Here is a 20,831-nt window from a genome sequence, read left to right on the forward strand (position 1 = left end):
TCTCCTCTTTTGTCTTGCATTTCAGTGGAAACTCTATGCTATTACAGACACAGTTGTGTGTACAGTTTTGTCAGTTAAAAAGGAGAACAGTATATCCTGCTGGAAAGGATAGGGTTTTGGGAAAGAAAAACAAATGTTACCAATTCATTGCATCCAAGTTATAGAACAGATTGTTTGAATTCTTATCAGCTTTTTATACTCAAAATCTTGTAAACAAAAAAAGTTTGTACCAATGCAAACCCAATAATTTATTTTTAGTAGAATTAAAGCCTTATCTGTCTAATCGAATAATTATTATTAGTTCGGTTACAGTGATATTAGCATTTCAAGTTCAAATTATGTAAAGTTAAAAAGAGATGTACATAAACTTTCTAGTGAATTTCCTTTTCTCTGGTATCATGCTTATCCCACTTAGGTGAAAGCCTTCAGTTTACACAGCATCCTAAGTCCTTTGCTGATAAGAGTATGATGATGTTGTTGATGGTTTCTGCTCACTGTAGGACATGTTTGAGGGCATTTTTATGTTTGCTAACAGAGTGTACCTTGGTCTTTCTTCATTGGTGTGCAAGTCCACATTATATCCAAATTTACCATCTGTGATGTGTTTTACGTGTGAAACCGGTGTTACAAAGCTCCCAAGGGTGCCTTCCTTTGACCATTGATTAGCTACTGGTGAATTGTTTATAGCCCTGCAGCCACCAGTATCACTCCACGCCTGTAAATTCAGGGCCCCTGCTGTCATCTCATGCTGGTTTTCTTCCACGCTGCATTTTATCAGCATCATAGCTAGTTGATTCTTCACAGAGTAGCTCCTGACATCAGATAGCCCTGACATCACACAACTGTACAAATCTAAACAAAAGCTAAAACAAAATAATAGCAAACTGGTCATCAGATAACAGCTGTCATAACTTAAAACAAATCTTCCTATAGGCACAGAGAAGTCTGGACAAAAACCTGACAAGTCCGGAGGCCTTTGTTTTAGCCTAACACAAAACCTGTGTCCTGTTACAAGCAATGGCAAAAAAAACCCCAACTAAACAAAACAATAAAACAAAATGACCAACAAAACCCCCACAGATTTACTGGGTTATGAACTACAGGTGAAACTTTGTTTTTTATTTTAAGTCATCATTTACTTCAGTGCACAGTGAGCTGGAAATCTGCCTGTTCCCTACGTCAGATTTTGGAAACAGTCTGAACTCCAAACTGACCCTGTTTGACACCAGAGCAGAAGATTGTGGTGAGTGTTTCATCAGTCTGTAAAAACTGTGATGTTTACCTGGCTTCAGGGGCAGAGTATGCAGGTATGTGGATGAGGGGAGAGCAGTGAGTATCATTTACCTTCACTTTAGCTGGGCTTTCAACACCATCTCCCACAATTATATTTTTTTAATCTAAATTTGCACTGTACGATCTGGATAGCTAGACAGTAAGAGGGGTAAAAGACTGGATAAATGATTGGGTGCAGAGGGTAGTGGTAAATGGGGTGGTACTCAACTTATGCTGGTGACAAGTGGAGTACAACAATGAACTGTCCTGTTTAACAGCTTTATCAGTGACTTGGAGGAGGTTACAGAGGGGACACTCATCAAGCTTGCAGGTGACAAATGCAAAGTGCTGCCCCCGTGGGGCACCAGTGCAAGGACACAGGTTGGTGCCTGCCTGGCTGGGAGCAGCTCTGCGGGAAGGGACCTCAGGGCCTTGGCAGACGCAAGCTGAGTATGAGTCAGCAGTGTGCTCTGGCTGCAGAGATGGCCAACAGCATCCCGGATGGTATTCACAGGGGCACAGCCAGGACATTGAGGGGATGGATTTTTCCCCTCTGCTTGGCACTTGTGAGATACCATCTAGATACTGCATCCAGTCTTCGCCACCCCCCCCCCCCCGCCTCTCCCTTCTTACCCCCTCCCCCCACAGCCAGGAAAAACATTAGTAAACTGAATCAGGTTTGGTAGAGGGACCCCAAACAGGTCAGGGCTTGAGAAGTTGTCCTGGGAGAAGAGGCTGAGGGACTGGGACTTGCTCAGCTTGAAGAAGAGGTGGGTCCAGGAGGAACCTATCAGCAGCCTCCTAGTATCTGTAAGGAGTTCATCAAAGAGACAGACTCAGGCTCTTTACAGTGGTACATGATGGGAGGAAGATAGGCAGTGGGTATAAGCTGAAACACATGAGGTTCAGACTGGATATAAGAGAAAACTTTTCCTCCTTGAGGACAGTCAAGCAGTGAAACAGATTTTCCAGAGACAATGTGCAGTCTCTGTCCCTGCAGTTTTTCAAGATGCAGTTGGATAAAGCCCTGAGCAGCCTGGTCTGACCTCAGATCTGATGCTGCTATGAGCAGGAGGTTGGACAAGAGACCTCCTGAAGTCATTTCCAGCCTGAAATTTCCCATGACTCCTATGATCTACTGTCTGAAAGAACAGAACTAAAACTGTATTTGGAGAAAACAATGGTATTAAACCATAATTTTTTTAGCCCAAATCAGATTTATGTCCTTAAAATTTGCATATAGAAAGATATCGGTTGACATAGATACATCAGCTCCATGGAATTGTAGTGATGGTCTCCAAAATATGTGATTTAAGATGCGACTAAGACTTTTATATTATCTTCAGTCACTTTAGGATGAAGTAATTAAAACCCATGCAAAATACTTGAGAGTAGAGGTCAGTGAATATTCATAGCTCATTTATAAAGCTCTTATATCAGCTAGTTCTCAAAACTGTTTGGCATGTAGAAACACCATGTAGCTCTTGGTAATCTGGAACTTTATCTTATCTCTGTTGAGAAGATTATCTGTGTACCAGGATACATTCGAGTTTTTACAGTGCTCTTGGGTGCTGCTTTTTTTAATTAAAAGCATTCTTGCGTGATGGACTGTTTGGAAGCAAGAACAGGTGATTTTATACACAGATTTGAGTTTGTTACAGTTTTCTGGTTTTACAGAACTAGAATTAAATATCCACAACTACTACTAAGATCTGTACCTGGAGAACTATTGCAGACCAGGTATTCAGTTTGCCTCTGTGCCATTATTGTGGAATTAAGCTGCAATAATAACCAGTTTACTACTGGTATAACCAAACAATCAGGTGTACAGGAGAAAGGAACTGGTATTACACCACCACATAGAGCCTACTTAAACTCATAAAAGACATGAATGTTAAACATAGTTTCACAAATACATTTACATATTCTGCAAGATAGAAAACATATTTAGAAGTCTTTGGTCTTCAGTACTCAGTAAGAGAAAGTATTTATGCTCTTTTGAGTTGCAAGTTATTGATGGTCAAGCAAATAATTATGGCATTGAATCAGTGTGTTTAACAGTTCATATCTGGCAGATTATAAAAAGCAAATACATTAGGCTGAGGTGGAAATCTTGAAATACATTGCTTGTGGATAGCGTTTGTGTTGAAGGACAAATTAGTGCTGTAAAATATGTATGTAATATTTTTAGTATAATGTCCTTTATTTATGCATGCAGAATTCTTATTCAGCCTATACCCAGTCAATCACAAACAGCATGCAGGCAGTTCTTTCTTTCACAATCATAGGCTGCAGGCCAATGTTGAGTTCATGGGTCTCCACACTTAATTAGGAATAAGTCTGCTTAGAATAACTGTGAAGTTTGGTTTCGGCTGTTTGTTGCAGTGGACCACACAGTAAATCCATCAGTGGAAACAGAACAAGTAAACACCCTGAGCTTTTTCTTCAATGCCAAGATTTGGTCACAGGTACTAAACGTTAACGCTGCTTCAAAATTTGCAGAAATTCTGCTGTTGAGTAGCCTGTGCCCTAACAGTTAACAATAAACATCCACATGTTGAGTTCCTTCTATGTTTTTGGTACCTCATTTATTTGTATAGAACATTTGTATGAGAATTTCCTTCCCAGAAGCTATGGAGAACATTATTAAAATAGGTGAAGTTGATAACATAGTTAAGTAGATAATAATACTGCAAATAGATACCATATTTGTTTTTTGTATTAGGGGTGACATTTAAAATTAACCCTCAGAATAAACAAACAATATACCTTACAATACAGAAACAATCTAGAAGTCCCTGTTGCAAAGTAGAGTGTATTATTGAGTAGACAGGTACTGTGAGATATTGCTAAATTGTTATGTAGTTGCTAAGGGTATGGCTGCTTTTGTGTAAGAAGTCACACCTTTCTATTAGTTTTATTTGTTTTAAACATATTAATTATTCAAAGAGGAGTAGGTGGAAGAAAAAAATTTGAGCAACACTGACTGGTTTAAATCTAGCCATCAAAATAGAGATAATTGAAGATTTTGATCATCACTCAAGAAGCTTGTTGTCCAATCCCCAAGAGAAGAACTTCAGTTATGAGGCTAGTTTTAGCCCTATGAGACTGGTTTTAGCCCTTGGTTTCATAAGCAGATTCATTTCCCCAAAATTAAGTGTCTACAACCTACACTTAGGTGCCATCATTACCTCTTCTGTAATGGAGTGAAAACAATATTTCTAGATAGAGCAACTCATCCCATCTTGTGATAAGGCCTCTATGATAGCATGGAGTTATTTCCCTGAATTGTATCCCGTGTCCTTGCTGTTTTCTTAGCAAAAATCCTGAACTAAATTTTTAGTGCTTCCATTAACTCAGGTAATCCCAGCTTGGTCCTCTACCTTCATCGTCTGTTAGTGCCTGGCAGCTGTTTAGCCTCAGCTCATTATACTAAAGAAGTACAAACAGTGGTAGTTTGGTATGGTGTATGTAATCTCAAAGAGCTCTTCTTTGGGTTTCATGGTGGGAGAACTAACCTTTCAGTTCAAATAATGCCTCTATGTTTTTCTTGCAAAGATAAGCCCAAAAGAGTAAACAGGTATAAAACACTGGCTAGACTTGAAGTGATTAATGCACAAAAGCTGGAGACTCAGTGCAGAGGTAAAATACATGCACATTTACTTACAGAGTATCAGTTACATTTGATAGCTATGCTTGAAAAATCACCTTGCTAAACTCACTGCAGGGGCTCAAGGCAGCCATGTACATTGAGGTGCGGTGCTGGTAGACTGATGTCTTTTGAAGGAATGACAAAAAAAATGATTCATTCTGAGGCTAAAACGAGGTATGTGGTGCTCGTTGAATGGGACTCAGGGTACAGTACTCACTACTTCAGAGCAGCTGTTGCCTAGGAAAAGCTTGTTGAGGGACAGAGACACTATTGCGCTTGATGGGAATACTGCAGGGCTGACCAAGTGTATTTCAGTGAATGCTTTTCCTAGCATTACATTTCTGTTGTCTGTGTGATAAAGTACGCAAAATGATGCAGCTTGAAGGAAACTAATGAGCAGACACATGAACTGAATTGCAAAGCAAATCTCAGGAAATAACTTCTTTCAAACACAGGCAGAATTGGGTAATCAGTCACAAATGACAAAGGCGATATTGCTTTTCAAAGTATGTACTGCATTGCAGCACATAATTAACACCTAGCATTACAGAGCTCTGGAGGCTATTTTGTTACAGTCAGAGGAAAAGGAAAAATTGGTGATTTCAGACCTGGTTTGTGAATCTGAATTCTGATAGCATTTCCTGAGCGGAGTAAGAACAAAAAGAGAATCAAGAGAATCCCTAGTCTCTTTGTGTTAGTTATCCCTCTTTGCAAGCTTACATGAAGTCATGAAGTAGTAATCCCTTCCAGAGGTGTTACTGGAAACTTCCACCGGGTCTTTTGAGATCCTTTCTTAGAAGTTGCTATATAAATGGTAAGTGTAATCTGTCTTTCTTTAAAATTATTCTAGGCCATTTAAACAACAATCTAAAAATGAAGAAAAATACTTCATTTTCTCTTCATTTATACTCTGACATTTGCCCAAGTATTTACCGGCTTGATTCCTGGCTCAGTGATGAGATGTCCCCTGGAAGGCTTCTCCAACAGCCAAATTTTTGTGAGGTGTTTTCCATCCTACTTATAAGAGAAGTTTGCAACTTCAGAGAAACCAGAATATCTGACTCTAACTCAAACTTCAGCCTAGCGGGTAAGGGGTGAATTTTTCTAGTCTATTATTTATTTCATTTTTTGATACAAACTTATATAAGTATGTGTCACATGAAGTTGACCTTGAAGTCATGATGGTCTAAAAGGTCAAATGATTCAAACCGTTCACGCTATTCTTGTTGATCCCAACTTAAAAAAATATCACAAACTTAAAAAAATATCTATAATCTAAAATGTAGAAAGGTAAGCTTTCTTCCTTGAAGCAAAAGCGTAGGTTGGAAGTCTGCAATGAGGTTTACTATGAAATTTATTGTTGCTATTAAATTGCATTAATGCAACAAAATCTCATTCTGAATCACAAGGGATTTTTCAGCAGTACTGTAGTCAATCAAATTCAGCATTATACAAGTACGTATAGAAGGTCGGTCTGACCTAAGCACTTAGCTATGATAATTGCTCTAAAGATAGTGGAAGGCTGAGACATACGTAAAGTTGATAAGGGGGATTCATACTGGAATGCGGAACGTCTAATCAAGAATTACTGTCCTTGGGAGTAAAGCACATCCTGGAGAAATATGTAAGCTAATTAAGATGTTTTTGGACAATCTGGAACTGCTAGCAGAAGTGTGATAAGGAGCACCCTTACACGAACTATCCTCAGTATAATACTAAAATTCACACCCCTTGAGCTGGAGACCCCGGCCCCAGCGGAGACCCCTCACCTTTGAGCATGCACAGAATATTAAAATAGTACTGTAGCTTTAAGAGTAAGACAAGAAAATGTAGACCAATAGTAACCCACTTTGCATAATTACTTATGCATATGTATAACTAGACTGTATAAATATTGTACCTGCATGAACGAGCGGGGTGCTAGCTTTGTGGAATTACCACCTAGCACCCGGTCTTGCACAAAAGCTGAAATAAAGTGCTATCTCGGCTCTATGTGCATATTGGGTGTTGCATACTGGGTAACGAATTCCATTTGTGAGACAACAGCACCTTCAAAATAGTTTTATTGGTTGGAAAAGTTGTTGGAAATTGTTAAATAAAAGTAATCATATTTAATATGTATTTCTAGTCACTATCAATCTACATATTGTCTTGTGGCCATTTGGAGAAACAGATAGTGTAATACATTTTATACTTTTGAATACTATATTCGAATTTGCTAATCTGCTATACTTTGATAAAACTACATTGCAGTTGTTATTTTTCTTCCTTCTGCTCAGTTGCCTATTTAAGGAACAAAATTTTTTTTGTCAGTTGTACTGGGAAAAAAGGTCTGTTTTCTTCTGCATTTACAAGGCACCTGTCAGTGTGCATTTCTGTGTATATTAGGTTTGTACTTAGGTATTTTTTCCTCTCTTCATAGATGCACCAAGGAAAGAATGTATTTTACAATTCTGTTTAACCATTTCCATAACTTGATTTGGATTTTTACATAAGAAAGCTCTAGGTTTTTTTTTTTTTCATCTGTCTGAAACATAAATCAAGTTGTAAATAATAATATTTACACCTTACATTTTCACTGATGACTCCACTTCAGGCTCGGTAACTGGATTTGTGGTTTCACTCACAATTATCAGCCTCTTGCTTCCACTTGTAATATCGTCTACTCAGGACTCTTTTTGTTCTCATTTGTTCTTTCATGAAAAAGATACACAGCAAAAAATAATATTTCTTTATGAAATATTGCTGTATTACTTTTAATTTGTGGTAACAGAAGCTTCCTATTAATTGTCTTGTGTAATTAAAGTTATTTCTTTACAAAAAATGTGCTTCAGGTTTACCTTCTTGAAACTCTTTTTTAAAAAAACACTTTGTAACAGAATAGAAAGTTGTCCATAAATTCTATCTTCTTCACCACCCAGAGATCTAACCAAAGATATTAAGAAAAATATGGCAAATAAAGAGATTCCCAAAGTGCACAAAATATAAAACAAAGACTGTTTTAGAATATTTGGATTTTTTTTTTTAATCAGTAATGCTATTGTGTCATTACCCTGGTGAAAATGAAATCTAAATTTGATCTGTAGTTTGCAGTGTTCAGCAATTAGTTTTTGGGAATTTCTCTCAGTCTCAACTGGGTGTTTGTAAAATTTATAAAAAAGATAGAAAATTATCTAAAATACTTTGGAGTAGCTAAGTTGCTGAGTTTTGCTGAGTTGCCAGAAAGTACCTGCAGCCGTGCAGGAGAGCTCAAAGGGCTCTTGGGCTGCTCACTATCTATGGGGGGTAAGATGATTGACCTATAGTCATATTTGCATGCCGACCACAGGTTTTAGTTTCTTTGGTGGGTGCATTGCACAATAGCCCTGGGCTACCATGTTGTTATCTGTCTCCTGAATCCACTTTGAGCCAGATGCAGCCATCCTGACCAGATGCATCCATTACAACCACCACTGGTGGTTATCACCTGAGCAGGGTTGCAGAAGATAAAGGTTGGGGGCAGGGGAAGCACACCATCACACCATGCAAAACTTAGTGAAGGGTCATGAGGAGGAGCAAAGAGGGGGAATAGATAGAAAGGGGTGTAAAAGGGGCCGGTAGGGTATAAAATGGGGTCAATCAGTACACTTGCTTGTCTGAGCCCTGTACGTGATCACTGTAGTCTGTCCTATCTTCTTATTAAATCCTTTCCTACCTATCTCTCTGTGTAATCTCACTCTCTATCCTGTGTGTGTGTTGCAGTGACTAAGTGCCAGCTACTGGGGGAACCAGCATAGAGTGTATTTGGGGCCAGCAACTGGAGTCAAACTGATGGCGTAGGTGCCCCTGGTCTGTGGTGACAGCTACAGGAGGAAATGGGGTCTCAGCGCCTGTAACTGGAGCGAGCGGGGGTCTCTGCCTCCAGCCACAGTGTATGTTCCTGTATCTGTTTTTTAACAGCTATTTGGAGGGACCAGTGTCAGTGAGGCAAGTGAGGGGCACAGCACCAGTGGCTGGAGTGGGACTATGGGTCCCAACCTGTGTGCCTGGTGCCGGCTGCTGGGGGGTGAGTGTCTGTATCTTCCCAATCCTGATGTGCATGGGATGTGCATGTGTGTTCATTGTCAAACATCAGGCTGGACCAACTGGCAAGTAGGAGGCCCTGGGTCTGGGCAGGGGTATCAGGCAGGCAAGGGTCTGTGCTAATATTCAGTGGGACCCACAAGCATGAGGTGCCTGTGAGACAAGTGAGTGAGTGCATGTATCTGTCTGCAGTGAGTACTGAGCTGGACCATCTGGCGAGTAGGGAACCTCCTGTGGAGCAGACAAGCAGGGCTGGGATCCAGGCAGGGGCATCAGACAAGCTGAGGGACATTACAGTACTTGGGGAATCTGTGAGTGTTTGTGTGCTTGTGAATGTTCGTGCGTGCAGGGAAGGCGAAGTCACCTACCAGCTCAAGAGGTGCATTCATTCGGTAGTCCTCATCCTTTCAGAAGAAAATTAGCTATGGTATTCACTCGGCAGAAAGTGATGCCCTCTGTGCTCATCAGAGTAGAAGTGGCTACCCAGACAGAGCTCCCACAAAAACATGTGGCCACCCAGGTCTCAGGCTGCAGGGAGTGCCAGGGCTTCTCACTGTTCACGCATGGCAGCTGTGAGGACAGCTGTGTGAGGTGTGACCAGGTGGATGATTTGCTCTGCATGGTGGCAGAGCTACAGGAGGAGGTAGGAAGGTTAAGGAGCATCAGGGAGGCTGAGAAAGAGATAGGCTGATGGTGCCATGCTCTGCCTCCCCTGAGGCAGGAACAAGAGCAGCAGCAGCCACCAGTAAGAACCCACGATCAAGGGGATCCTGTATCCCCCTGCACCGGGCTGAAGGCAGCAGCTCAAAGGAGGAGAGTGAATGGAGGCAAGTCCACGCTCGTGGTGGCAGGCGAAGGCCCTCCCTGCCCACCTCGCCTTCCCAGGTGCCTCTGTACAACAGGTATGAGGCCCTGGAGGTGGAAGGCCAGTCAATGGAGGATGCTGGATGACAGTCCATCTACACCAGAGGTGTTGCCTAGGTCAGAAAAGCGTACCTCTTGTATCAACACCACTTCCACAAGGAAGAGAAGACGGGTTATAGTTGTGGGCGACTCCCTTCTAAGGGGAACCGAGGGTGCTCGAGCATGTCCAAAGAAGGGCAACGAAGCTGGTGAAGGGTCTAGAGCACAAGTCTTATGAGGAGCAGCTGAGGGAACTGGGGTTGCTTAGCCTGGAGAAAAGGAGGCTCAGGGGAGATCTTATTGCTCTCTACAGCTACATGAAAGGAGGTTGTAGAGAAGTGGGGGTCAGTCTCTTCTCCCAGGTAACAAGTGATAGGACGAGAGGAAGTGGCCTCAAGTTGCACCAGGGGAGGTTTAGACTGGATATTAGGAAATTTTACTTCACTGAAAGGGTTATCAAGCATTGGAAGAGGCTGCCCAGTGAAGTGATTGAGTCGCCATCCCTGGAAGTATTTAAAAGATGTTTGGATGAGGTGCTCAGGGACATGGTATAGTGGTGGTCTTGGTAGTGTTAGGTTTACAGTTGAACTCGATGATCTTAAAGGTCTTTTCCAACCTATACAATTCTGTGATTCTGTGAAACTAGTGCCATGTGTGTGCCTGCACTAATGACCTTCTTTCTCTACCAGCTGAAGAGGAGGAGGTGACTTGGCTGTCTGTGTTTGTGCTTCCTGTGAGTCTTATAGGCAGGTGCTATTGAAGGCAGTGCCTCTTCTGTGGCAGCCTGCATGACTGGCTGTGTCCATGTCCTCTGCTTTTGTGTGTGTGTGATGGGCTGACCTTGGCTGTCTGCCAGATGCCCACCCAGCCTCATCCCCCTACTCAACAGGACAGGGGGAGAAAATAAGATGAAAAAGCTTGTGGGTCAAGATAATGACAGGGAGATCATTTATCAGTTACCATATCATGGGCAAAACAGACTTGACCTGGGGAAAATTAATTTAATTTATCACCAATTAAAATAGGCTTGATGCTGAGAAACAAAGACAACATCACCCCTTCACTCCCAACTTCTCTACCTCATCCCCCAAGCAGTGCAGGGGGATGGGGAACGGGGGTCTGCGGTCAGTCCATAACAGCTCCTCTCTGATGCTCCTCCCTCCTCACACTTCTCCGCTCCAGTGTGGGGCCTTCCCACGGGCTGCAGGGAAACACCCGCCCCACCGGGGTCTCTCCCGGGGCCGCAGGGGCCTCTCTGCCGGGGCGCCTGGAGCAGCTCCTGCCCTCCTCCTGCTCTCCCCTCGGGGCTCGCAGGGCTGTTTCTCACCCTGTTTCCCTCAGCCCCGGCTGCTGGGCAGCGTTTTGCCCTTCCTTCCCCAGGCTTTCCCCGAGGCGCCCGCCCGTGGCTGAGGGGCTCAGCTGTGCCCTGCGGTGGGGCCGTTGGAGCTGGCTGGAACCGGCTGTGTCCTCCTCACAGAGGCTGCCACTGCTACTACACCTACACCATGACTTCTACACCCCATGTGGTGTGTTTGAACATGTACCTCTGGGATACATACTCAGCCCCGCTGCTGATTGAACCTGCAAACAGGAAAGCAGCAGCCACGTCTGTCTGCCTTGGATGGAGACCTCCAGGTTTTTGGGTGCATTGGGATGGGCTCCAGCAGCCGGGCAAGAGGAATCCCCAGGCCCCAGAGCTGCTGGAGGTGATGGTCAGTTGTAACATCCCTTAACACATAACAATATATATTTCTACAGAAGAGTATCATCTGCTGTAACAATGTTCAGAAAAAAGAAAATCTTATCTTGATTCAATGGGTGATTCTGCACTTCTACTGTATATTTGGTGACTAATATGTAGTGTAATAATAATATGTATATGTAATACATATAATATGTATATCTTCCCTTTATTTCAATTGGACTCAGTAAGTGAGAGAAAAAAGGGATAGTAACAAAGGAATGAAAAAAATAAGAACAATAAGAAAATAAGAACATACTAAGAACAAAACTCTCATACTACGAATTTCTGGTATGCCAATATTTAGTTATCTGTCCTTACAAATCCATTGACTGGTTTTTTATGATAGTTACGAGTTTGAAAGCATTTTCCTGTTTTCAGCCTTGTAGACATTGATGCAATGCAACAATAATGTAAGGAGAGAGTAGACATGTAAGTTATAAAGTCACTCTACTCCTGCTCCCCAAGGTACTCCTTCAGCAGGCAGGAAACAATCCATGGACTACTTCAGCCTTTTTTCATTCGATGCACATTCAATTTTATACAGGGATTCTGTATAAAATATATGCCCATATACAGTATATTGTGATATACTCCAATGTAATTTACAACTTAAAGCACATGTCCAAGGTTTCTTAAGAAAGACCATTATATCGTGCTGTTCAGTCCAACTAATATGTTCATTCCAAATAAAACCATCATCTGAAGAGAGTGTTATCTATGAAACAGAAAGTTTTCCAGTAGAAAACGGAATGGAATGTAGCCTAATCTGATACAGGCTTTCTATTTTACATGAATGAGAGAAAATACTATAGCACGTATAGCAGAACTGGTACGTGGCATTATTGCTAATGGGATATAAACAGGCCTAAATGACTTCTCCAGTTGATGCCACCACCTCTGCTGCTTCCATTCCTGCCAAGGTGGCAAGCTATGCAGACTAGAGTTCACTAGAAGACTTGAGCAGATTTCCAGCAATGGAAAAGAGGATTAGGAGCTGGAATATCATCATTATTCTTTAAGAAGAAGTAGTAGAATATCATGTATTTTACCTGGAGAATAATAGGAGATATTCTGAATAAAATGTTAGATAAAGTATAACATTTGGGAACAGAAATAGCTTTTTTTTTTTTCTGTCTCCTCAGAAAAAATTAATCTTAGAGGAGGGGATTGGTTTATCTGAGCAAACTTTATATATTTTCATAGTATCTTTATTTTCTCAGGAGATCTGACTGGAGAAGAATATGTTTGTGTCATCTTGTTGCTAGTTTGAAACCATAAGGGAAAGAGTAAGTATTCTATTTCTTTTATATTTCTCTTAAATGTTATTCAAACTGAATGCCTTAGAAATGGCAAAAAGTAGTACTTTTTAAATATGAAAACAGTAAGAATGGAAACATTTAAAATCAAATCTTGATCTTGAGTACAATCATTCATATCCAGAATAAATTCAGTGACTAAACGAAATTGTGTACTTCAAATTTTCTCTGTCATTAATAAAAGAAGACTTTAATTTTTCAGATAAGACACTACTTCTTTAACTGCAAATTCCTAACACATAATTTATTCAAGTTTGATATTTAAAGCTAAAAATAACTAAAGATAGTTGTTTGAAACAAGAAGATGAGGTTTCAGTAAATAAAGAAAAAATATTTTAGAATAGTAAAAGCAAACTGAAAAAAGTGAAAGTGTAGATTTGACTGTATAGCCATATGTTCAAGTGAAACTTCTTATTAAATTCTCAGGGTAAATCTCTGGCTCACCAGTAATCAAATTTCTAGAGAACTATTACCAAAAGATAAATTTACGGCCTTGGGTCCACCATGTTCTTAATTATCATTCATATCCAATAATGTAAATATACATGAAAGAGAGATACAGTTCTTCAGCTTTTGATATGATTGGACAAATAAAGCATTGTGTTTGTTCATATGGAGTAAAGTTAGACAGCACTCTGTACAATTATGTTATGTGGAGACATTTAAAAATGTGATATACTGCTTTTTGCACCTTTTCATAAGACCTTTTCTTTTTTTTTAATTTTTCAAAAACTGAAACATAAGATTACAAAAAAGATGCTTTAAATATTCATGTCAGACTTGAAGTCTTAAGAATAAATCCAGAAACAAATAATTTTAAAAGACTGTAATCTTCCAGGTTGAAGCTTTTGAGATATATATAGTAGTAAGTGTGAATTTCCTCTAGTTCTTTGTTATTCACCTATTGTATTTCTTTCCTCATTTCAGTCACAAAATGGTATCTGCTCTTTAAGAATTAGACTCAAGTAAGTTTTTAGCATTTTCCATGCCAGTTGTGGAAATGACAGACCAAATTTTTATTCTTTCCTTCTTTTATTCTTTCTTAGAAGAGACTTAAATCAATTGATATGAAAAAATAAATCTATAGTCTGTGTAGTCAATTAATAATTGTATAATCTGATTTGCTTTGGAAAAAAAGTACTCTTATACACTATTGGTAATAATTCTCATCAGGTTTGTCAGGTGTAAAGGAGATTTTTTCAGAGGAGTATACAAAAGAAAGTATTTGGCCATCCACTAAACAGAACCATGAAATATCCCTCAAGTCTTGTATCACTTTCACTTTTACTTAAGATCTCAAATGGGTGGAAGGGCATGCTTTTAATCAGAAAGTCCATTCATTTGAACCATGAAATATACTGGTTGGATTGCTGAAACGCAGTTTTTAATATATGTCACAGGAAAGGGCAATAAATTCTCCACCCTCCTCACTCCCATGCTGTAAGAAAGAAGAATATCGTCTAGAACAAAGACTATCATCTAGAATAGTATGAAGTAATTTTGATCCCCCTAGGTCATTGTGCAGACCTACTGACATGTGATTGATCCACTCACTCCTCCCTAGAGTGCTACAGAGGAGCAGGTGGTGGTGCATTGTTCTGCACCTCTTTCTGCATCTCCATAAGAAAGGCCTGACAACAAACAGCTTAATAAAATATCTGTTTTAATAAATAGAACAAAAAGAGGAATATAGATAGTGAGTAAATTTTGCATCCCTTCAGATACTGGGAACCCAGCATTGGACAAACCCCGGATGGATTTTCCCACAGGGCGCTAGGCAGATCCCATCCATGGAGAGGTTCCTCTCTACCTCCCAGTTTCAGTTACCACAATTGCCTCCTCTCCTGCAATAGAGAGCACAGCGTGGTCCTGATTTGCCTTTTTACACTGCATGCCTGATTTTTACAGAACAGATAAGCCAGGTTATGGATATGGACTTGTCAGATTTGAGCCTCGCCTTAAATCAAGGTTGATTTTTGGCAAAGCTTTGGAAAGCAAAATGTTTAGAATGCGGTAGTTTCATGAAACTCCTCATTTCTAATGTTGCATCTTTTCAAGAACAACTCTGTTTCTAAGTAAGTAAACTACCAAAGTCTGGATCAAGATTTTCTGGAGTAAGTACCTCTTGGGCAACCTTTAGTTTTAAGTAAATAACAAGTGACTCAATATTTTCTGAAGCTTCAAGATTTCTCAGGCTGCACACTGCCAAACTTTGAAGCTCAGATTTCTGTGTGTGCCACATCTTTTTTTTTCTGTCCAAAAGTTTGATCGATAGATACTATTTAAATAATAAAATGTGTATGTTTAGATGGAAAATTGGTCATAAGAAAAATATTATTCTCATTTATTGCATTCAGTATTGAAAAATAATAAAGATATAATCATTTAGTGTTATGAGGAGAAGTAACATTTAATCAAGTTCATAGAAAACAAATATTTAATTACTTGCTGAATCTCAGGTATCAAAAGCTCTCCATCTCCTTTTACTCTCTTATTATACATAAAGACATATAAGAATAGCCAAAATATGCAATTAAAAAAGGCATATAATGAGCGAGGGTGTTGTTCCTGTGTTGTAGGATACATTTTTATTTGTATTTAAGACTTGCCATTAATTTCCCAGTGCAGGTGTTAATAAGTTTTGTAAAAATATCAGGTTTCATATAAAAGAGCAATGGGTCTACTGTAAAAATATGTTCATGAAAGTTGAGACAAAGAAAAATTGTTGCAATAGTTTTTTTAATGAGGAGTTCTGTGTAGTCTTTTCTGGGCACAAACTGAGATAGGTCAGGTTTTACACCCTGTCAGACTTTAAGCAGAACATATTGTTTGTAACACTTCTTTCACCCTTTGATTTTTGGTGTCGAAACTGTAAGATATTGCAATGGAAAGAATTTCATCAAATAAATATAATATATATTAATTATATTATATTTATGATATATATTATTTAGGACTTTCAGAAACAGTTTTGCCAGGATTTTTAGATTCTACCAATACGCAGATAAATAAGAGTCTTGTCACTTTTTAATATTCAGGAATACTTTGGACAAAAAGTGAAGCCAAGACATATATCTCAAGTAAACAATGTCAGTATAAACACATAGATATAAATACATTTAAAGAAAAGCATTTACAACATCAATAAAAGTCATAGTAAATAGCTTGGAAAAAAGATACGTGCCATAACATTCAAATTAGAATTTTGCAACAATGGCTAGAATTTAAAAAATTTCCCATTTTGTTCCATCTTCAAACTCTTTTGAAGTTGCTTATTCTTTCTAAGTTTTCACTATCTTTCTTATCAGTTACCTAATTGATACTCAAAAACAGCTTTCTCAAGTTTTCTTAGATCTCATGGAACCCATACCGCTTTAGGTTTGAGTAGAATATCCACATTTTTATCTTTTTTAAACAGGTAGATCAATGAGAATTAACTGTATCTATCTCATGTTCTTTGTCCAGGTTTTTGGATGCAAAATAGAGGTTATATTATAAAAAACTCTCTCCTCCTACAGCTGTAATTAATTATTTTTCTGGATCTTGTCAAAGTTATTGATGGCTTTATTTCTGAAAATGTTAATGTGCTTTATGAAGTTAATTACTACTTACTTTGCTTCTGCTGGTTGTACAAATTTGGAGGCAGTGAACAAATATCTAGCATGCAATTTCTGTTGCCAGCATTTTTCTTCCACTTTGTTAAATAAAGAAATCATTAATAATACAATTGTGTAAAATGGAACACCTAAAGGAATCCGACTGGAGGTTTCCTCTATGTTCTCTGTTAATCTTGTTTGTGCAGAAAAATGTGAGTTATGCCTACAACACTGCAATTGGTTAACCATGAGTAGAATCTTTTCTCATAATATGAAAATGAAAGATCCCTTGTGAAAGTCACAAAACATTAGACATTAAAGTTTCCTTTACCTCCCCTGTTCTCTGTTGGCAAATGGCCTATGCTATGACAAGAAATACTAAAAGCAGTGAAGCATATGACACAAAAAGGATGCATAAATGAAAAGCACTGATAAGTGATGAAGTATTTGTAATACCTGTGATTCTTATGTCAGTTATTTCAGCTGGAAAGATGAGATAAATTCTTTACAGAAAGCCCACGCACATTGTTTTCAGTACTATTGGAAAATCACTTAACTGCAGTAAAAAAAAAATTGCTGTCAGGAAGCTTTATTCCTCTTTTATTTACGGTCAGTACCTGTATTTTGTGAGACAACTGGGCTACATTAGTCAAAATATTTTGATTCTATTCATTATTTCTAAAGCCACAAAGGCAATTAAAAGGACAAAACAATTGACTCCATAAAGCAGACTTGTAAGTTTGCTCATCAAGAGGCAAACTTAGATGCTCATCAAGTTTGCCTTATCAAGAGCATCTAAATCATCCTGAAATTAAAGGTGAAAATGGGATGAGTTGTCTACTCTGCAGGAGATGGGAATTTTGCACATACTTGAAAGACTCGCCAGAGTCTCTCACTTTCCAGAATTGAGTTCCAGATAATTGACAAGATTCATGGTTACGGATCTCCAGAAATGTATGAATTCAGTTTGTACATTTGGATTGAATTCCAGTGTTTCCCTATTTTAGTGCCTCAGATTTTAATGTGAGGACAAACTGTAAATAATTTCATGGAAAAAATCTCTCTAAGTCATTAAATGAATTAGCGCGCTACTGTCAGTTGAAATATATTTTGTTCAAACATTGCTATTGCGAATGTTTTAATTGTTATCATTGTGCTAAGACTGTTGAAAGGCATTTGGTATGTACTGGAATTGAGGGGAAATTAATGAAACAACAGTGAGACTGAAGGAAGAGAAGTTTTAATTAGCACTTTTATTCCCATATTTCATTATGTTCTAGTATGTTGTTGAATTCGAAAATTTATTTGAAGAATATTTTTGTTGGGTAAATGTGAATGTTAACTGTCATGCACCACCTCATGGCTTGCAGGCTTCTAAACAAACTGTGCACTGCCTGGAGGAGATTTCTGTCTATGCATACACCATTTGGCATTATCACTCTTAAACTTCATTTGCAGGTTGGTAGTGAGTTCATGGAGCAACTCTTAAACTGCCCAGCACACATTTTGACAGGCAGGCAAGCTGCGTATAAAGGTGTTCTGGGCTAACCCTGGTAGCCAGCTAAGCACCACACAGCTGCTCACTCAGTCCCTCCCAGAGTAGGATGAGGAAGAGAATCAGAAGGGTAAAAGTGAGAAAATTTGTTGGCTGAAAAAAAGACAGTTTAATAGGTAAAGAAAAGCTGCACACACAAGCAAAGCAAAATAAGGACTTCATTCACTATTTGACATTGGCAGGCAAATGTCCAGCCACTTTCATGGAAAGCATGGCTTTATCACATGTGACGGTTACTTGGGAAAACAAATGTTATAACCAGGAACATCTTCCCTTCCTCCTTATTTCCTCCAGCTTTTATTGCTCAGCATGATATCCTATGGTATGGGATATCCCTTTGGTCAGTTGGAATCACCTGTCCTGGCTGTGTCCCCTCCTAACTTCTTGAGCAGCCCCACTGCTGGCGAGGCAGGGTGAGAAACAGAAAGCCTTGACATTGTGCAAACACTGGTCAGCAATACCTAAAACATCGGTGTGTTATCAACACTGTTTTGGTCCACAGCACCTTACCAGCTTCTATGAAGAAAATTAACTCCATCCCAGCCAAAACAAGTAAAAAATTCTCCCCTGTCTGATTGTTTGCTGATTTTGTAGCGGCCTGCATAGCACCCTGTTTCAACTAAAACTCAAGTTTACTATCAGGAAAGATTTGAGATAATGTGTTCTATTAATGTGAACAGTAAGCAGCAATTACAATGTTTAGAAATAAGGTTACAAAAAATTAATAGAATAAAGTAAAACTTTGCCTGAAACCTTTACATAGTTGGTGTTACCAAGTGCTATATTCATCATTTTGTTCTGCGATACAAAAGGATGATTCGGGCAGGAATTCTCCCTGAAAAATTAAAACTCTCATGATTTGATTACAGCTTAACACATATTACCTCTTTTATGCTCACAACCTCAGAATGCTATTGATGAATCAAAATTTGGAACTTTACAGTGGTCTTAAAAGTCTTCAGGTAATGCTGCTGTCGCGGTTTAACCGCAGCTGGCAAGAAGACAGCTGCTTGCTCACTCCCCCCTGGTGGGATGGGGGAGAGAATCAGAAGAGTAAAAGTGAGAAAATGCATGGGTTGAGATAAAGACAGTTTAATAAGTAAAGCAAAAGCCGCGCACGCAAGCAAAGCAAAACAAGGAATTCCTTCACTACTTCCCATGGGCAGGCAGGTGTTCAGCCATCTCCAGGAAAGCAGGGCTCCAGCACATGTAAAGGTTACTTGGGAAGACAAATGCCATCACTCTGAATGTCCCCCCCTTCCTTCTTCCCCCAGCTTTCTATGCTGAGCATGACATCGTATGGTATGGGATATCCCTTTGGTCATTTGGGGTCAGCTGTCCCAGCTGTGTCCCCTCCCCACTTCTTGTGCACCCTCAGCCTACTTGCTGGTGGGGTGGGGTGAGGAGCAGAAAAGGCCTTGACTCTGTGTGAGCACTGCTCAGCAGTAACGAAAACATCTCTATATTATCAACACTGTTTTCAGCACAAATCCAAAACATAGCCCCATACCAGCTACTGTGAAGAAAATTAACTCCATCCCAGCCAAAACCAACACAGCTGCAAATACCAGCTTTAAACTGAGAAGAAATAGATTATTCCTTAAGTTCTCCCAGGACAAGAATAAAGCACATTCATTCTTTCTAATATTGGTTTTGTGGGGTTTTATTTTAAATACCTGTTTACTGATTTCATTGCTGTCATTAATTTAAAATTAATTTTGGCAGCAATTTGATCACTGTACTGTTTTGGTTTTAATAAACCTGGGGAAAAAATTGACCATATTAGTCTAATTATTCTTGCTTATTGGTATGTATTTATTTGTTTATAATCCTTTTAAATTATTTTATGTATCATCTGGCACCTCTCAAATTGTAAAATAAATCATAATCACTCTGGTGAAAAGATAACTTAAATGAGAAATTTGCAAGATATTTAGGGTTGGATTTTTTTTAAAATTTTTATTAATGTGAAAATCCTTCACATGGTCACTGTAGAATAGATTATTTTCATTCCCTCTCTTCTGAATGTATGAAGTTATTAAAATAACTTATTTCTTCAGTGTCGCAATCCTGTACTCATTTTCTCCCACCAGGAGAAAAAGAAAGAATCAACCTTTAGTAACTCATAAGAACAGTCATAACTGTAATCTTAATTTTATGTGATGTACCTGCTGCTTACTTTCCAGTTATTGCAAATAAATTCTAGTTGTATTACACTTCTAAATGTAGTACTTTCATAGGTGCTTATTAGTATCATTTCAAGTCTGTGTATTCACAGAATAAGTTCATTCCACTTCAGTGAAATATGAAATGGCTGATCATATATTTTCACACCTGCTTCAGAACTCAGTCTAATTAGCAATACAAGTTCTTGTGAACATTTTATATCCATGCCTCAAAGCTTGTTCCCCACTGAAATCCCATTCATGTTCATGAGCTTAGTCCCTGCCTCTTCCAAAGCTACCTATGCACTTGGCTTCGAAGTGCTATTCCATGAGTTCACAGAATATGGGGGGTTCTACTGTTACAAGAAAAATGAATGCAAGCCAGATATATTAGAGCTCAGGGTAATCACAAATACCAGGACACGTTCAATTACATTTAAATCTCATACTTAAAAAAAAAAAAATTGAAAAAATCCTGCTGGATCAAAGATAAGAAGTTTATATACATTTTATACATTTGGAAGATGGTGGGCAACCTATTGGAATTCCTTTTTTTGTTGTTGTTC

Source organism: Ciconia boyciana, chromosome 2, assembly GCF_034638445.1.
Source record: "Ciconia boyciana chromosome 2, ASM3463844v1, whole genome shotgun sequence".
Taxonomy (NCBI): Eukaryota; Metazoa; Chordata; class Aves; order Ciconiiformes; family Ciconiidae; genus Ciconia; species Ciconia boyciana.